The sequence below is a fragment of the Lagenorhynchus albirostris genome, chromosome 4, assembly GCF_949774975.1.
Source record: "Lagenorhynchus albirostris chromosome 4, mLagAlb1.1, whole genome shotgun sequence".
NCBI lineage: Eukaryota > Metazoa > Chordata > Mammalia > Artiodactyla > Delphinidae > Lagenorhynchus > Lagenorhynchus albirostris.
The window spans coordinates 3,475,424-3,495,889 of record NC_083098.1 but is presented as its reverse complement, the minus strand read 5'-3'; the positions used below and the strand labels follow the sequence as shown (position 1 = coordinate 3,495,889).

Below are 20,466 nucleotides of genomic sequence, written 5' to 3'. Positions count from 1 at the left end.
AGGGGGCGGGAGCGGGGGCGGAGAGGGGCGGTGCTTAAAGCGGGGGCCCCGAGGGCGGGGTGCGGGGCCAGCTGGGTGGGCAGGGGGCGGGGACCCGGGGGGTAGGGCTGGGGGCTGGAGTTTGGGGTGGAGGTTGTGGTGTTGGTGGGACGGGGGGCGGGGCCCGGTGGTGTTGGGGCGGGGGGGCGGGAGGGCGCTGGGACGCGGGGCGGGGGAGCGGGAGGGCAATGGGACGCGGGGCGGGGTCCCTTGGGGGGCCGGGGTGGAGGGGTGGTGCTGGAACTGGGGCCGGGACCCGTGGGAGGGGTCAGGGGGGCGCGGCTCCGAAGGCGGCGGGGGTCCCCGGGGCACTGCGTCCCTCGGAGCCCCGGAGAGCTGCAGGGCGGGTCTTTGTCGCGTTGAGACAAAGCCGCTGAACCTGGGCTGTCGCCTGTGCAGGTGCGCGGGCTCGTTCGCGGGAGGCGTGCGCTGGGGGAGCGGGCTTCCTGCACGAGGTCGCCGCTCAGGGGTTGATTGGACGGAATCTCGCGACACCCCAGGCACTGGCGCTTGTGCCGGATCCACGTGAGAGTTCTCCGGGTTTGCTTTTATGCGGTTTTGGGGTTTTTTAATATTTGGTCGAGTAATTTGCTGTTTGGCATCTTGGGCCACCATCCCATAGTTACGTAAAAAGTTGCACGTGGAATTCACTACGTAGATTTAGAAACTTAAGCTATTTTAGAACAAGGGACTGCTTTCCTAATCATTTAACAGAGCACATCCTAACCTGATACCAGGCAGACGCTGTTTGGTGCGGGGAAGGGAGGTCTTACCGTGGTACCTGAGTTCACTCACCTGCCAGCCCCTCCCTGGGTCTGTGAGAACTCCCGGCTGCGGTGTGAGGGACCAGCCTTCCAGCGCTGGCTGCCCAGCTTTTACACGGTGGTGAGATCCCGACCCACACCATGTCCTGCATGAGCCGCGGTCCCTGAGCGCTTCACCTGGATTCTCTTAGACTTGTTGGAAGGAGGACTCTTGGAGACTCAAAAAGGCAAATGTATTTCCATGAATAGAAATATAACCCAACATATCTCTTCTGGGCCCAGTTTAGTTTGCATTATCATTTTTTATTGCGTAGGTTTCTGGCCTTGGTGGGAAACTAGCTGTGAGTGAAGATGTGCTGACATTTCACAAAAGTATGGGAAAGGTGGTAGAAATTGAAACGCAGTCATTTTATTTTTCCTTCAGATTTTCACCATTAAAATGGTGAATTAAATGTTCATGCTGGTTCATCCTTTCCCATGATGTAGTGTGCACAGGACCCTGATTTGCAGCTCTGCTGTTTCTGTTTATTGAAAGCATCTACCTTACAGGACTGCCAGTACTGGTCAGTACCCTGTATTTCAGGTATTGGTCTCATCTGTTATGATTTTATTAAGACAAGGTCCTGAGTCATATTATGGCCGGCCACACACCACCATTCCTTACCCCATCCTTGGTCAGAAAATATCTTTTATTCTTAAAACTAAAATCTGCATACTCGTGGTGTGCCTAGCAGCTTTTGCAACAGCGTACCAAAGAGGAATTTGGTATGGTGTCCTTGGTTCCTCACCTCCAAGGGCTGTTCCTGTCCCACCCCTGTCCAAGTCTGTGGGATCATCCACAAGGGACAATTAAAAACTCAGCCTGCCCCGCCATCTTTCTCAATTTTGGACCTGACTGGGCAACTCTAAAGGAAAAGTGTGCATTTACAACTAAAGACAACTCTTCAGTTAGGGGAGAAAAAAGGAACTGAAATGGTGCCCTTCTCCCACTTTGCTTCCTGTCAACTCCACGTTGTTCCTCATCCTGCTTCTGGCCACACCTTTCTCGCTTTGGATTTTAAGTGTTACAAAAATCCTAACCCACCGAGTTCTGGGAGACAGCTCCAGACAGCCCTTGCACCCCAGCTTCACTGTTTCTCCTCCTGGCTGTTCCGGGCCTCTTCAGAAACCCCTCGAGTCCCCTGGCATCCGTTGGTCACTGCTTCAGCCCTGAGGCTTAGCGCTGTCCCAGGCTCCAGCACTGGTCCTTCCATAGTCTCATACACCTCATCCTCCGTCTTGGACAGTAATCTGCCGGCTGCTCCTGCAGGCGGCCGTGGAAAGGAGGAGGAACCCAAACAATATCCTGAGGGTCTGGAGACGCAGAATAGGTCTCAGATGGGGAAGGCTGACTTCCTGGTCCTATTCCATTCTGAGTCCCGGTGAGCATTCCCTCCAGTCTGAGTGTGAGTTCTGCAAATTGCTTTACGTGTTTTGCTTCCACAATTAGAATGTCGTGGAGCCTGTAGCCTACCCGATACCTGTTACCCCCTTCTTCCCAGCAGAAGCCCAGTTTTGTTCAGGTGTCCGTTCCTCCCTCAGGCCTGCGTGCCTCAGGGAAGACCGACACTGTCCCCAGCCTGAGTCTGAAAGATCTACGGGAAATCCCGTTGCTTTTGCAAGGTGGTAGCTCAGGAATGAGCTAATGGGGAACAGGAGGCAAGAGGGAAAGGAGCTGGAGGGGAAGGAGGTGTTCTGGAAGTTTCTGCACTCTTCATAGAGAGCTATAAGGAGGGAGGTGGGGTTTTCCCTTCCTTTGGAGGTTGTATGTCTACGTGTAACGCGATAGTTCTTTGGCTGCAGCCTGAGCATGAAACCAGCCAGAGCAGGGAGGTGTGTCCCTCAATAACATTATTGAGCCACAGTCCCTGTACCCCGGCTGACCTTCCCCATTCAGTGAGATAATTTGCTAGTATCTGAAGCCAAAAGCAGTGTATAAGAGAGGGTCCTGTTTTCTGTCCTCAATTGCTTGTTATTTGAGGCAAATAAACCCTACCTGCTTAACTTTCAGTGTACCAGGGGAACAGTCATCACCAATGGACCTCCTCTATTGTTTTCATATTTTGATGTCATTTTGCAAATCATTTGTAAGAGGCAAGAATAAAGGAATGGTGAAAATAATTTTTAAATTAATTTTTATTGGAGTATCGTTGCTTTATAATGTTGTGTTAGTTTCTGCTGTACAGCAAAGTGAATCAGCCATACATACACATATATCCTCTTTTTTGGATTTCTTTCCCGTTTAGGTCACCGCAGAGCATTGAGTAGAGTTCCCTTTGCTATACACAGGCTAGGTTCTTGTTAGTTGTCTATGTTATACATAGTTGTGTGAAAAATAATTTTTAAATAAATTTTAAAAAGAATTTAAACATAGCAAACTCAATTTTTTATTGCATATTTTCCTACATTTGAAGGAGCATTACCCTAACTGGCCATGAATACAACTATTGACAGGACCGAGGATTATGGATTTTTGCATCTCCAGATCCGTACGTGGATTCTGTGAGGTAATCGGTAGCAGGGATGTGGGGTTTTTTGAACAAATTAAATGTAAAAATGTTGATCTGATACTGTTACTTCTCAGTTTAAAAAACTGCCCACAAGACACTCCTTCTTCCAAATTAAGAAAAAAAAGTTTCTTTTCAGGTAATATTTACCTATTTATTAATGCCTCTAAGGTGTGTAACTTTGGTCCAGGCACTTAAATTCATGCACATATTTCAGATTCTGTGGACTTTATTTCACCTCCAGAGGTGAGGTCTTGGGAGCGATACAGAAACCCTCTCCCACACACTCATTCACACTCAAACACAGTGCATAACATTTAGAGGATGCAGGGAGGTACAAAGATGTTATGGTCATGTGTCCATCTGCAAGCTGGGTAAGTAGAAATAGCTACACATAACATGTGTGTGACCTTCCTTCCTTCCTTTTTCTTTTTTTTTCTTCTTTGTTCACTTGTTCATTTGACAGGGATTTTATTTTGGGGGTCTGATGACCGCTTAAGTCAGTAGTTCAGCAGACATCATACTTCATTGCTCTTCAATCGTGAATTCTACGTGAATTCATCCAGTTCTCGTATTTAGCCAGTAGTCATCTGATGTGCCAATGCCACCTGTGCCCTAGCCACTGACTCTTCCCTGTTTGTTGCACAGAAATTACTTTGGAATTCTGCTTCAAACTGGGACTTGCCCACCCAACATTCTGCCCCACCTCCCCTTCCTCAAAGCCCACTAAAACGACAGCAGAGGAATAAGAAGGTGTCGGCCTGCAAGGAACAAGGACAAAGGGCAGGAGAGATTTCCACAAACATTTGGCCAAGGACAAGTGTTTGCAGGTGGAAAGTGGATGAAGGAGGAGTAACTAGTTGATCAGAGAGGAGGAGTTCAAACCCAAGAATGAAGACGCAGGCCAGCCCCCCCGAGACTCTGAAGCCTCCGCACTTGGGAGTTGAGGGTCCCTGAAGGATGGGTGAAGGTCTACACGTGAACTAGTTAGACCCCAGGGCCCTTCTCTCCTCACCCTGCACTACCAGGCACCGTCTATCCATCCGTGGGCCAAAGAGGGGCATCAGGTGAGTGCCTGGCCAGAGGGAGAGGATGGCGGCAGACAAAAGCTCTCCAGACATCTGCCGTGGCAGGAGCCCAGTGGAAGGCCGGTCCTCTACTAGAGCACCTGCTTGTGGATTTCACAAATCAGTACTCCACACAGAGAATTTCTTCTAAAATGCTTAGAGTCTCACTCCTCAGTATGAGGGGCAGTCCAGGAATCGGTAACCATGTGATGAACACCTGCAACATGGTAAGGAAAATACACACAGAAGTGAAAGGGAACTGGAGCAAACAGACAATGCAAGGAGAAAGGGACTTCAACGCTGTAATTGATTAATAGCATCAAAGGGACAAAGTAAGATATGCCTGTAACACAACAACAGGAAGCGATGAAAGAAGAACACTCAACAAGAAAGCTCTCTTGAAAATTAAATATATGATGTAAATAAAATATTCAGTGAAAAGAACTGAAGGATAAAGTTGGGAAAGATGGAAAATAGAAGAGGAAAGATGAGAATGTTGGTGAATCCATCCAGAGAATTACTAATACGAGCTTCAGAAAGGAGATCAGAGAAAACAGTGGGGAGCAAATCATCAAAGAAATAATAAAAGAAAATTTCCCATAGCTGAAGGAGAGGTGTCCCCATATGGATAGGGCCTGCCCAGAACAGGACATGTCCTTGAACTTCAAGGCATTTCATCATTAAATTTCAGAACATCTTGGATAAGGGAAAAAAAACTGTAAAACCTTTCAGAGAGAAAAGCTAATCAAAAAATGGAGCAGGGGGTTTCCCTGGTGGCGCAGTGGTTGAGAGTCCGCCTGCCGATGCAGGGGACACGGGTTCGTGCCCCGGTCCGGGAAGATCCCACATGCCGCGAAGCGACTGGGCCCGTGGGCCATGGCCGCTAAGCCTGCGCGTCCGGAGCCTGTGCTGCGCAACGGGAGAGGCCACAACAGTGAGAGGCCCGCGTACCGTAAAAAAAAAAAAAAAAGGAGCAGGACTCAGAACAGCATCAGAGCCGTTTCTAGCTGCTCTTGATGGTGGCAGACAACAGAGCGGCACCTTAAACGTTCAGAGGGAAGACTGTTTTCATCCTAGGATCCTGGACTAAGCTAAACCATAAATCAGTAGTGTAGAATACACACACTTTTAGATACACAAGTTCTCAAACATTGTACCTCCATTCTTTTTCAGGCAGCTGGAAGATGTACGTACGTTAGCAAAATAGGGGATTAAAACAAGAAAAGGGAAGATACAGGCAACAAGATACTAGGAAAAAAAGCAGCTAGGTGGCAGGAAGGGCGACCCAGGACCTCTCGAAAACAACAGGCTAGGGGCAGGAGAAGGGAAGGGGCTCCAGAGGTAGTTAAGGAAAACAGAACGAAGTATTCGAGTGTAAGGAGTATATTATTAATAAGTATATGGCAGAGGTGCTGGAGCATTGGGGAAAAATTAACGATAGGCAGCTGGAAAACCAAACAAATGATAAAATGAGGCAATTATTAACTTCAGAAAAAAAGAAAGCGTGTGCAGGAAAAGAAAAAGTGGTTGCAATGCGTTAGTTGGCTCTTGGTCACTGAGTGACCGATATTTATATAGTCTCACTAATGTAACGTCAGCTATTGATTTAACAAAAATTATACGTAACTATGCTGGGGGAGGGAAGAAGAAAAGTGGGGTCGGGGTAAGGGAGGGATAGTCTAGTATTTATTCACAATGGCGGGAAGTCAAGAGACAAGGACTTAAATTGGCAAATCAAGAAACAGTGACAGAAGCATATAACTTTTTAAAGAGATGGAGGAAGATATCAGTGAAGCTAGCTAGAAAAGTTGAAGGTGGTAACCTGTAGGGCTGGGACTGGCTGTGGGGAAGGGTGGGGCAGGAGACCCATGTTTGTTTGTTTTTTAATTTATTTATTTTTGGCTGTGTTGGGTCTTTGTTTCTGTGCGAGGGCTTTCTCCAGTTGCGGAGAGTGGGGGCCACTCTTCACCGCGGGGCGTGGGCCTCTCACTATCACGGCCTCTCCCGCTGCGGAGCACAGGCTCCAGACGCGCAGGCTCAGTAGTTGTGGCTCACGGGCCCAGTTGCTCCGCGGCATGTGGGATCTTCCCAGACTAGGGATCGAACCCGTGTCCCCTTTACTGGCAGGCGGATTCTTAACCACTGCGCCACCAAGGACGTCCCCGCTGGGTTTTATTATAAAGCCTTTTAGTACTATTTGACTTTTTATTTTATTTATTTTTAAAACATCTTTATTGGAGTATAATTGCTTTACAAGGGTGTGTTAGTTTCTGCTGTATAACAAAGTGAATCAGCTACAGGTATACATATATCCCCATATCTCCTCCCTCTTGCGTCTCCCTCCCTCCCACCCTCCCTATCCCACCCCACTAGGTGGTCACAAAGCACTGAGCTGATCTCCCTGTGCTATGCAGCTGCTTCCCACTAGCTATCTATTTTACATCTGGTAGTGTATATATGTCCATGCCACTCTCTTACTTCATCCCAGCTTACCCTTCCCCCCTCCCCGTGTCCTCAAGTCCATTCTCAACGTCTGTGTCTTTATTCCTGTCCTGCCCCTAGGTTCTTCAGAACCATTTATTTTTTTAGATTCCATATATAATTCCATATATATGTGTTAGCATACAGTATTTGCTTTTCTCTTTCTGACTTAACCTCACTCTGTGTGACAGACTCTAGGTCCATCCACCTCACTACAAATAACTCAATTTTGTTTCTTTTTATGGCTGAGTAATATTCCATTGTATATATGTGCCACATCTTCTTTATCCATTCCTCTGTTGATGGACACTTAGGTTGCTTCCAGGTCCTGGCTATTGTAAATAGTGCTGCAGTGAACATTGTGGTACATGTAGCTTTTTGAATTATGGTTTTCTCAGGGTATATGCCCAGTAGTGGGATTGCTGGGTGGTATGGTAGTTCTATTTTTAGTTTTTTAAGGAACCTCCATACTGTTCTCCATAGCGGCTGTATCAATTTACATTCCCACCGACAGTGCAAGAGGGTTTCCTTTTCTCCACACCCTCTCCAGCATTTGGTTTCCTTTTCTCCACACCCTCTCCAGCATTTATTGTTTGTAGATACTTTGATGATGGCCATTCTGACCGGTGTGAGGTGATACCTCATTGTTATTATTATTTTTTTAAAAGAAGATGTTGGGGGTAGCAGTTTATTAATTAATTTATTTATTTTTGCTGTGTTGGGTCTTCGTTTCTGTGCGAGGGCTTTCTCTAGTTGTGGCAAGCGGGGGCCACTCTTCATCACGGTGCGCGGGCCTCTCACTATCGCGGTCTCTTGTTGCGGAGCACAGGCTCTAGACGTGCAAGCTCAGTAGCTGTGGCTCACGGGTGTGACACGGGATGCTCACATCCCGCGGCATGTGGGATCTCCCCAGACCAGGGCTCGAACCCGTGTCCCCTGCATTGGCAGGCAGATTCTCAACCACTGCGCCACCAGAGAAGCCCCTTCACTGTAATTTTGATTTGCATTTCTCTAATGATTAGTGACGCTGAGCATCCTTCCATGTGATTGTTGGCAATCTGTATATCTTCTTTGGAAACTATTTGACTTTTTAAATGATAGATATGAATGTGCTTGTGTGTGTGTGTGTGTTTTCCTTTGATAAAAAGTAAAGTTTGTTTTTAAACAGTCTCACTTGTGGACATTGTTCAAGTCCTATTTCTGGGCCTGATCCTGTGAGATTCCAATCTAGTGAGAGTGGGACTCAGGAAATGAACTTTACGTAGAACCTCAACAAATTCGGATGCGAGGACTTTCCGGTGGTGCAGTGGTTAGGAGTCCACCTGCCAGTGCAGGCGATACGGGTTCAAGCCCTGGTCCAGGAAGATCCCACATGCCGTGGAGCAACTAAGCCCGTGCACCACAACTGCTGAGCCCACGTGCCACAGCTATTGAAGCCTGCACGCCTAGAGTCCATGCTTTGCAACAAGAGAGGCCGCCGCCGTGAGAAGCCCGCGCACCGCAACAAAGAGCAGCCCCTGCTCGCCACAACGAGAGAAAGCCCGCACACAGCAACGAACACCCAATGCAGCCAAAAATAAATTAATTAATTAAAAAAAAAAGAAAACTGGATGCAGATGGTTTGTGGACAACACTTTGAGAAACATCACTCAGATCCCCTGAAATTCTACACAAAGTCTTGCAAGAATGTGCAGTTTTTTGGAGAAAGACCATACTTTTAAGATTCTCTTTGATGCCCCCAAACCCAAAAAAGTTTAAGCATTGCTGTTCTCTGTCTGCATTCCTTCCAAGAATAATGGAGATTCCATTCATTAATTAAGGTCAAAAGCACAGCTAATTATTGTTGTAGTGAGTTAAATACTTTGTAAAACTCATTAATGTTATAGACTGGAAAGCACTGGCTGAATTTTCAGTCCATTGCTTAGCACTGCCAAGGCGGATAGCAGTGCATTAGTACTTCAGTGCATTGAACATAAATCGAGTGGCTTGATACACTAACACAAGTGTAAATCAACTATACTTCAATTAAAAAAAAAACTAGTGGCTTGAAAAAGTTAACGTGGATCCATTGGCACCTACCAGTGATGCTGACCAAGCCTATAGTTAAATTTTATTCAGTTGAAAAAAACGTGCATATGTTGTCATTCAGTGGTATCTTTATATAATAATGCCACATAAATAGTGCTGGAGTCCAACTAGAAAAGTTAATGCAGGTATTTTTGACAACCTTGTACTTTTATTCAACATTTTAGTAACTTTATGGTGTAAGCCAGCCTTTCTCAAATTTATTTAACCTTTCAACCTTTTAAAAATTGTTTTTGTCTTTATAAAACACAAGAGGAGTTCATGAGTTGTGATTTGGATTAAACTAGACAGCAAAATATGATTTCAGATTAATTGCTGGAAGGAATTAAATTTGGATTCATACGTTTCCTTTAAACCTTGTTATACATTAAGAAGTTAGAGCAGTTACTTTTTTATTTTAGTGACTATAAAAAGTATAAAATATTTTTAAAAGATACATCACATAGACCAGCACAAACCAGTAGCCAAGTTAGTATTTGTTGAATGAATAACAACATATGGCATAGCAATTGTTAGTTATTTAAGCAGACTGTTTGCCAATTTGCATATCAAATGTTTCTTATTAATAGATCAGTCATCTCTGATATTTTCAGGTGTGGCACACTATTTCTTAAAAATAATAGGAAGGCCATCCGTAACACTTACTGTGTCCCAGACCTTGTCCTAAGCATTTTCTTGTTGTTAGTTCATTTAACCCTGGCAACAACCCTATGAGGGAAGTAGTATTATCACTCCCATTTTACAGATGAGAAAACTGATACACGCAGTTAAGTAGCTGTGCACGGCTAATGAACAGCCAAGCAATGATTAGAAACCATCAGTCTGGCACTAGAATCTTATCCTTTTAACTACTCTCACAAGACAAACTATTACAGAAAAACAGTCACATAAGCCATTATATCAATATACTGTACAATAAAATATCAAATGAAATCTGCATGATACCTCTTGTTTAACAGGCAAAGATTTTGCATCATTCTTTGATATCCTTGAACTAATATTTCTATTTCACTTGTCCCACATAATTTTATCTTAATGTAAAACAATCTGTATACTTCAAAATCTTTGATTATTCAATTATACTCTGTAACAAAATATGTATATAAATTTAATTTTCTGGGCTAATGAAGCTCTAAATTAAAATATCCTATCATTCTAGTTCAAAATTTATCAATATAACAAAAATTTATAATTCTTAAACATAAAAAATAAAATTGTGCTATAAATGCATTTCTCAATGACAGATAAAGCTAAGATTCACCTTATTCACTCTTATGGATAAATATTACTCATTGCAAGAATCAGACAGGTTCAACATTAATTCATACTTTTCCTTTGTTGTTATAGACGTAAACGCTGAGAAACTGTATTTACGTAAATAAGTAGATGAGAATGGAAGGAATTTTGTTACCATTATAATTTTTTCCAAGTCAAATTTAAAAAAAATCACTGTGTTCCAAACATTAAAAATTAGACTGGTGTCCAACATATGAAAAACTCACTGTTAGAAGTTAGCATTAACTTCCAACTGTTTTTCATGGACTTTCTATTCTCTTCTATGTATTTGTTTTTTCCTTTTCAGTCAATTATGAAACTCTCGTCATTATAGATTTAGAGGATATTTTGATTTCCTCTAAATTTTCAAGGGCCAAGTCCCTCACTTACTCTCATTCTCATAAAAAATTTTTTTTGGCTCTTATTTACCTTTCCCAATCATTTTTATATCAACTTGTCAATTTTGTAAAAATTTGGGTTGGGATGTTTACTGAAGTGCACTGCATTTTAGATAAATTTGGGCATATTTGATATTGTTCCAATACTGACTCTTCCCATCCAGGAACTCAGAAAGTCTCTCCACCTCTGCAAGCCTTGTTTCATGTCCCACAATGAAGTTTCATAGTTTTTGTTTCATGGGTTTCGCATATTTTTTTCTGAATTTAAGATACATATATTTTGACCACTTCAAAGGCATTCTTCCTTCCTTCCTTCCTTTTTCTTTTTTTCCTCTTGCCATCCCAAATAGATTGCAAACCCTTGTGGGATTGGAAATGGACTGCCTTATAACCTCCTAAGTGCCTAGGACAAAGCTGTGCTGGAACGGTTAAGGAAAGAAGTACTTGTTGAAGAAATCAATGAATGAAAGTCCTGATTCATAAACTAGAAACGCGACAGGAATGATCTGGGAGAGATTCTTGGAAAGGATTCAAAAGAATTATAGTTCCTTAAAACTGGATGATAGTGTGGCTTGATTCTACCGCATGGCAGATTTGACAAGCCGTTTGATATATTTGTTTTAACTAAAGAGACAAAATGACCTGGATATTGGACAGAGTCTCCCAGTGTGGGTTCACTCAGAGACCCAGAGGACATAAATATTTGCTTCTCATTTCCTAAGGCTTTGAGAAAAATGCTCAAGTTTTTCCACCTGTGAGGGTTCCAGAAACATTATTTTCACTGAACATTAGGATCATTTAAAATTTTCTTGTAAGAAGGATGTCTGGGGAGTTCCCTGGGGGCCTAGTGGTGAGGATTTGGCACTTTCACTGCCGTGGCCCTGGGTTCAAGCCCTGGTCGGCGAGCTGAGGTCCCGTAAGCCGCGTGGCATGGACTTGGGGTCTCCTTCCTCCTCGAGGCCACTTTCGAACTCCTCCCCTCCCCCCATCCCCAGCTTTGAATCTCACTTCATCAGATACACCACCTCCTGTGCCTCACTGCCCTTTGCCCTTATTTCTCCGAGATTTTAGCCGCTGGCGCCCTGTCCTCGTCTCCAGGAAAAGTCCTGTCATGATTCTAAGTCATTTCAATATCCGTTTCGCTCGGGCTTCAGCTTTCCAGCCCTCAGCCCCTTGACTTCCTTTCTTCCCAGGCTTTTGCCTGGGTCAGTCATGCACCGTGAGATCACACCCTAGAGCTTGACCTCATACTCTCAGTGGCCAGCATGCTCTGGTACCACCACTGCCACCCCCGGCGCCTCTGGTCCCTGACACCGTGGTCCTGTGCTGAGGTCTGCAGCCCCTTGGCCCACCACCTCCCGGTCACGGCTCAGCCCCCCGGACCCCCTCTCTCCTCCTTACCTAGCATACTTTCCTTGGTCAATTACTATTTCACTCCCTTGCAGAGAGTTCTAATTATCCACCTGCCCTATCCATCCTCCTTCCTTCCAAGATGCTAGAATTATAGCTGAGCACACAGCTGGCCATACACACGACATTTCCTGGGCTTCCTTGATTTAAATGTGGCCGTAGGACTAACCTTTTACCAACGGAATAAGAGCCTAAGTGATGTGCGAGCCCTGCAGGCTGGGCCCTTAAAACAAGCGCAGTGCTTTCTCCTCATGCGTTCTTTCCCCTCCTGATAACGGGTAAAGATGTGCCTGCTTCCCAGTACCCACGATTCAGATGGGAACAAAGCCCTATCACGAAAGACCAACGAGAGAGAAAGCCCCTCCCTCTGCCCCTTAAAGGATCCTCTGAAGCTGAGACCCAGTAACCTGGAACGGTCACTTCGGTCTGTGGCTTGAAATAGACATAAAATCTGCTTTAAGTCTCAGAATTAATGTTGGATTGCTTTGTTACAGCAGCCTAGCTTGACTCTGAAGAATACAGCTCTCGGGGCTTCCCTGGTGGCGCACTGGTTGAGAGTCTGCCTGCCGATGAGGGGGACGCGGGTTCGTGCCCCGGTCCGGGAAGATCCCACATGCCACGGAGCGGCTGCGCCCGTGAGCCATGGCCGCTGAGCCTGCGCGTCCGGAGCCTGTGCTGCGCAACAGGAGAGGCCGCAACAGTGAGAGGCCCGCGTACCGGAAAAAAAAAAAAAGGAATACAGTTCTCAACGCCCTTGGTTCTCTCCCGTCTGAATACTCCCCTGGCAAGACCACAAGCCTGGTTGAAACTCCACCTCTCCCTCCCCTGAGCTCATCCATGGTTTCTGGCCAGAGAAAAACTCTTGCCGATCAGGCTCACTTTAATTTCTGGACACTGAACTCCCAGTAGGCTTTGAACGCTGCCTGGTAATCACACCATCCCTCCCCCTCGCCCGGCCTCCGGGACAAACCATCCTCCTTGCCCAGACCTCCCACAGGGCATCCCCAGCCTCACGCTCGGCTGGTGACCCTGCGTTCTATTTCCCTGAAGGAACTGAAAGCTCCAGGATTTCAAGGCACGCCTGTCTCCTATGTCCCGAGCCTCTCGCACCCGTGCCCACCTCCTGTTACTGTGGGTGACCGGTCCGTTCTTCCACGTTTGCACCAGATCTCAAAACTTCTTCTCTATGCAGAGACTTTACCCTAGCCATTCTCCCTTCTCTCCGGCACCATCGCATTTTCTCTCTCTGCTTCACCTTCCCCATAGCATACAAATGTTCCTTCATTTCTCCCACCTTGAAAAAAATCTAAAAAGCCTTTCAAGCGCCCTTTCCTTATGGCTATCCCTTCAGCACTGCTGCTGCTTTTTTATATGTCTTGAATTTAGCTTTTGTCTTTTTGTTTTAAATTATTTTGAAAAACTTCAAGCATACACAAAGGTAGAAAGACATATATCATTACCCAGTTTCAAAGACTGTAAACATTTTGTCAATCTTATTTCATGCACCTGCCTTCCCTAAATCTGGAGTATCTTAAACCAAATCCCAGACGTCGTATCATTCACCTGTACATCATCCACTGTACATCTCTAACACATAATGACTCTAAAAGATGCCAGTCACAATACCAATATCATGCAACAAATCTACAATAAATACATGTCCAGGGTTTAAATTTCCTAGTTTGTCTCAAAAACATCTTTCTTTTATAATAGATTGGCTCAACTCAGGCACTCAACATATTGTATTTAGAGGTGGTTTTTCGTCTCTAACAGTTTCGCCCCCTCCCCTCTTTTCATGCCATTTATGTTTTCTGGTTTTTTATACAAAGCTCATTTTCCCCGTGGAAGTCCCCACGTTCTGCATTCGGCTTACTGCATCCTCATGACTCTTCCAGCATGTTCCTGTCTCTCCTGTATTTCCTGTAAATTGATAGTAATAGCTTTTTTTTTTCCATTTTTAAAAATCAAAGTTGATTTACAATGTTGTGTTAGTTTCGGGTGTACAGAGAAGTGATTCAGTTATATACATATAGAATACATATAATATATATATTTTTCATATTCATTTCCATTATGGTTTATTACAGGATATTGAATATAGTTCCCTGTGCTATATTGTAGGTCCTTGTTGATTATCTATTTCATATACAGTAGTGTGTGCATGTTAATCCCAAACTCCTAATTTATCCCTCCCCCCTTTCCCCTTTGGCAACCACAGGTCTGTTCTCTATGCCTGTGAGTCTGTTTCTGTTTCTTAGACAAGTTCATTCGTGTCCTACTCTAGATTCCTCATATAAGTGTGATATCACATGGCATTTATCTTTCTCTGGCTGACTTCCCTTAGTGTGCTCATCTCCAGTCCATCCATGTTGCTGCAAGTGGCATTATTTCATTCTTTTTCTGGATGAGCGGTAGTAACATCTTGGGGCTTGATTCTCTGCTTCCTGGAACCCACCTCGGTCTCGCATTCACCCTCCCACCATCTAGGACTGTGTGTGGTCAGGCTCCTTGATGACCCACATCGCTATGACAGACGAAATGGCCTGTTCTCAGGCCCCTCTTCCCGCTCCAACGGCAGTGTGGGAACTCGTCACTGTGCCCCCTGGGTGACCTCCTTTGTCTGGCTCGCAGGACTCCATCCTTGGGTTCTGCTCTTAGCCTCGCTTGTTGCTCCTTCCCCGTCTGTTCTGTGCCTCCTCTGACCACTCCTACCTCTACGTGTTGGTGCACTGGAGGATGCTTCTCCATTTCCCTTCTCTACATGCACTAACTTGATGCTCTCATCCAGCCAGTTCTCAGGCTTTGCTGACCATTTTACATGTGCTGACTTCCTAATTTTAGAGCTTCGGCCCGGGTCCCTCCCGCAAACCCCAAATTCCCATAGCCAGCTGTTGAGCTGGTATTTCCATTTGCGTGTCTAACGAGCACCTCCATGTGGTCCTGCCTGTGATTGGACACCTGAGCTCCTTCCCAGTCTGCTCCCCCTTAGACTCCTTCATCACAGTTCATAGAAGGTCACCCTTCCAGTTTTTCAGGTCCGAAATCTCAGAGTCATTCTAGACTCTTTCTCTCAACCCCAGGTAGAATCTGTCATAAATCCGAGTGACTACTTTCACAACACACCCACAGTCTGGATATTTCCCACCACCTCTACTGCTGTCATCTTGATGCCACCCTTTGTCATCTCGCGCCTCACCCCATCGCTCCTAACTGCTCCATCCCGCTCCCTGTTCTTAGCACAGCAGTTAGGGTGAGCTTTCAAAAGTGCAGGTCACCACCTCACTCCGGTAAGTATGGCCATCATCACAAAGTCTACAAACAGCAGATGCTGGAGAGGGTGTGGAGAAAAGGGAACGTCCTTCCTCCTGCACTGCTGGTGGGAATGTAAATTGGTGCAGCCACTACGGAGAACAGTATGGAGGTTCCTTAAAAAACTAAAAATAGAGTTACCATATGATCCAGCAATCCCACTCCTGGGCATATATCTGGACAAAACTGTAATTCAAAAAGATACATGCACCCCAGCGTTCACAGCAGCACTACTTGCAATAAGCAAGATATAGAAGCAACCTAAGTGTCCATCAACAGAAGAATGGATAAAAAAGATGTGGTACATATATACAATGGAATATTAGCCATAAAAAAGAATGAAATAATGTCATTTGCAGCAATATGGATGGACCTAGAGATTATCATACTAAATGAAGTAAGTCACACGAAGAGAAATATCATATGATATCACTTATATGTGGAATCTAAAAAAATGATACAAATGAACTTATTTACAAAACAAATAGACCCACAAGCATAGATAACAATCTTATGGTTACCAAAGGGGAAGGGGGAGAGGGATAAACTGGGAATTTGGGATTAACAGATACACACCGCTATATATAAAATAAATAAACAACAAGGACCTACTCTACAGCACAGGGAACTATACTCAATACCTTGTAATAACCTATAACAGAAAAGAATCTGAAAAAGAATATATATGTATATATTCAGATGTGTATACATATGTGTGTATGTGTGTTTCTGTCCTGCTCCCCCAAAACTTCTCTGCCATCTCCCGCATGGTCTCCCCCTTGCTCTCCCGACTCTGGCCACACTGGCCCTCCTGCTGTCCCACCACCCGCCTGCCTCTCCCTCCCCGTCCCTCTTCCTACCACCCCCGCCCCCCTCCACTCATCTTAGCTTTAGGTGCTCTGCCTGGGCTGGTCTTCCCACTGCATCAGCGCAGCTCACTCCCTCACTTCCTTCAGACTTTGCCTTTCCATCGAATCCTTTCCTGACTACCCTCTTCAAACTTCCATTCCCCTAGAAGTAGAACTGGTGGGTCAAAGAGCATAAGCATTTGAGTTTTCATAAATCCTAAATTTGACCAAATTACTGTCACCAGCATGAGCATACAAGTTTCCCCTAGAGCCTGGCCACTTGAGGCTGTTAACAGCTTTTGAATTCTTGACACAGTGTAGTTTAATTTGTCTTTCTTTTCTCACGTGAGTTTGAACATGAGTTTAAGAGCCATTTCTGGCAATCTGTATATCTTCTTTGGAGAAATGTCTATTTAGGTCTTCTGCCCTTTTTTGGATTGGGTTGTTTTTTTGATATTGAGCCACATGAGCTGCTTGCATATTTTGGACATTAATCCTTTGTCAGTTGCTTCATTTGAAAATATCTTCTCCCATTCTGAGGGTTGTCTTTTCATCTTGTTTATGGTTTCCTTTGCTGTGCAAAAGCATTTAGGTTTCATTAGGTCCAATTTGTTTATTTTTTATTTCCATTATTCTAGGAGGTGGGTCAAAAAAGATCTTGCTGTGATTTATGTCAAAGAGTGTTCTGCCTATGTTTTCCTCTAAGAGTTTTATAGTGTCTGGCCTTACACATGAAAAGATGTTCAACATCACTAATCATTAGGGAAACGCAAATCAAAACCACAATGAGGTACCTATCACCTCACACTGGTCAGAATGGCCATCATCAAAAAATCAACAAACAATAAATGCTGGAGAGGCACTTATTGGAGAAAAGGGAAGCCTCTTGCACTGTTGGTGGGAATGTAAATTGATACACCCACTGTGGAGAATAGTATGGAAGTTTCTTAAAAAAACAAAAATAGAACTACCACATGACCCAGCAATCCCACTGCTGGGTATATACCCTGAGAAAACCGTAATTCAAAAAGCTACATGTACCACAGTGTTCACTGCAGCACTATTTACAGTTGCCAGGACATGGAAGCAACCTAAGTGTCCATTGACAGATGAATGGATAAAGAAGATGTGGCACACATATACAATGGAATATTACTCAGCCATAAAAAGAAACGAAATTGAGTTATTTGTAGTGAGGTGGATGGACCTAGAGTCTGTCATATAGAGAGAAGTCAGTCAAAGAGAAAAACAAATACCGTATGCTAACACATATATATGGAATCTAAGAAAACAGTACTGATGAACCTAGTGGCAGGGCAGGAATAAAGACACACATGTAGAGAACGGACTTGAGGACACAGCGGGGGATTGGGAAGCTGGGATGAAGTGAGAGGGTGGCATGGACACATACACACTACCAAATGTAAAATAGATAGCTAGTGGGAAGCAGCCGCATAGCACAGGGAGATCAGCTCCGTGCTTTGTGACCACCTAGAGGAATGGGATGGTGGGGTGGGAGGGAGGCTCAAGCGGGAGGGGATATGGGGATATATGTGTATGTGTAGCTGATTCACTTTGCTATACAGTAGAAACTAAAACAACAATGTAAAGCAATTATACTTCAATAAAGATACTAAAAATAAATGAAAATAAAATACAAATGCTACTACATTAAAAAAAGGAGCCATTTATATTCCCATTTCTGAAAGCTGTTAAGTTCATATTCCTCAGCCACTTTTCTAAGGATGTTGGTCTTCTCATTTACTTTGTAGCAGCTCTTTGTGAACTACAGAAGTAAGTACTTGCCTGTGATAATAGCTGGAACTGCCAACTACAAACTGGCACTTGCCAGCTCCCTCTACAAGGATTAAATCATGAGGCGCAGCAGCTGCTGACCTTCAACACCCCCTAAAAGGAGTTCAGGCTGGAGATCAGGAATGAGGCCCTCTGTGCTCTGGGAGAAACTGGCAGAACAGGTCTTCAGATAGTTAGATATTTTCAGGAGAAGATTTTATGAACCCAGTTTCTTGCATCTTCTCATACCTAGAAAAGCACTAAAATCCTTCATGGTGACATCTGCTCCTCGAGACTAGCAGCAAACTTCTGCCAAAATGTGTGCTTGATTGCACGTCCCCCCTTCACTAGAGTCACGTACATACTGACCTCCCCCCTCCCCCCGCCTCTTTGGAGCAGTTTCTCAGAGCTCTCTGAAATGCTGCCTCTCAGGCTCTAGCCCTCCTTTTGCCCCAAATAAAACTTAACTCACAACTCTCACATTGTGCATTTTTTTTTCAGTCTACAGAATAAAATGTTCCCAGCTTGTCATCTGTCTTTGACTTTATGATTTTTCTATGCAGAAGTTTTAAAAATTGGAAGTCTATTTCATTAATATTTTCTTTTATGGGTTCTGAGTATTGTGTCACACTATAAAATCCCTCTCCCATCTGAGATAACTTTTTTCTTTTCCATTTAAATCTTTTATGCATCTGGAATTCATTTTGGTACAAGATGTGCATTACATGTCCAACTTTATTGCTTTTACAGATGGTCCCCCATTTGCCCCGCACCGTTTGGTGAATGCTCCATGTTTTCTCCGTTGACATGAAACGCCTCCCAGGAGATTCTTGGGCAGACTTCATGGCTTCTGAGCTGAGCTTGTGGTGACAGTGGTTCCTCTTTGTGAAACCTCTCCAGGCGGGCAGAGACCTCAAACACGCCACTGAGAGCTGCAAACAAGTCAAACCTGCACCAGTACCGGCGTATGTGAGGTCTCCAAATTGCAGCCTGGAATGATGTGAGCGCATGATTCCCATCTAGTTGGTTTCTCCACGCCACATACCGTCTCTCCAATAAAGTCAGGAGGTGACAGGGAATAGTCACATGGTTTTGGTTGTTTGTTTTGCAGACTTTACTCCGTCAACATGTGAGGAAGACCCGAACTTAATATTTGCAAAGCACTTTGAACTATGGAGAAGAAAGGTGCTATGTAATCCTCGTGTTATCTTTTAGATTTTGAGCATGTTACTGTGACATCAGCATCCTAGGCTTAATGAAGTTTTATTTCAGCTAATATAAGTTCATCCTTCTGTGTTCAACTAGCTGTGAAACCAAGCCACTGGGTGTGGATTATGAGGGCTGAAGTTTTGGGGGGTGGGGTGAAATTTTTCAGAATTCGTGATAGCATATAAGACCACTGAAGCCGGTTTACCTGCCTTCTATCTACAAGGATGCTTTTTAAACTAGGACACACATCTATTGTTCAGTGATAATTATAGTGATAATGCTGACACTAAGATACTGCAAAATCCTGCTGCACCTTTTGAATTAAGTTCTGAATCATCAAAAATAATTATAAGTTTCAAGACAATTTGGCTGTGTTCCTTAATGGTTAGGAGTTTTGTTTAAGACACAGACAAGGGTGAATTTAATCTTGAGTCTTCCACCTTTTATCTGAGTAACTTTGAGCAAGCATCCCAACTTCTGTAAGCTTTAATTTCTCATATATAAAATGGTAATGATAATAGTACTTATTGTTATAGGGATTAATAAGAAAATCCATTTAAAGCAAAATAAGGCACTTCCTGTCTGACTGGCAAAGATCAAAAAGATCAATAACACCTCTGGAGGTGGCCGTCTGGTGGAGAGAGGTGTGCTGCTCAAGGGGGTGTATATCGATATAGCTACCACATAAAACAGTTTACAGTACCTATCAATATCTATCAAATGCACACACACACCTCTACCAGCACTTCCTCTAGCTGGAATTTATTGAACAGATGTACTTGTGAATGAGCAAACTGATAACTGTAGCAGATATTTATTGCAGTGCTGTTATAGTAAGAACAGAGTGGAAAAAGCCTAAATATCCATCTATAATAGTTTGTTCTGATGGACTCATGCAATCACATACCATGCTGTAATAAAGAGCAAGGAAATGTTTATGCCATCGAATGAGATGTTACCAGGATATACTACTAATCAGAAGAAGCAAGGTGTAAACAGTGTGTAAAAACAAGGGATGGAATGTTTGTATAATCACAGAAAAGCTCAAGAAAAACACTTAAGAAAATGGTAGCATTGATTTCCCCTAAAGCTGGAATTTCCTGGTGGAAATTTTTGAAGTATTTCTTCAGTGGCCAGAAAGCTTTTCACTCTATACCTTTTTCATTTTTTGATTATATTCTTTGAACATGTAAATTATTTCTTAAAAAGCAAATTGATATAAAGTATATAGAACACTGGTG

General features: G+C 44.0%; 1 long non-coding RNA gene across 1 annotated transcript; it reads left to right on the top strand.

The window, feature by feature from the left end:
- Positions 1-342: 342 nt before the first annotated feature.
- Positions 343-19,992, top strand: LOC132519163 (uncharacterized). Its single transcript, XR_009540107.1, has 5 exons — positions 343-579; positions 1,228-1,366; positions 3,257-3,349; positions 18,767-19,016; positions 19,128-19,992. It is a non-coding gene; the product is annotated as an uncharacterized LOC132519163 (long non-coding RNA).
- The last annotated feature ends 474 nt before the right edge of the window (positions 19,993-20,466 follow it).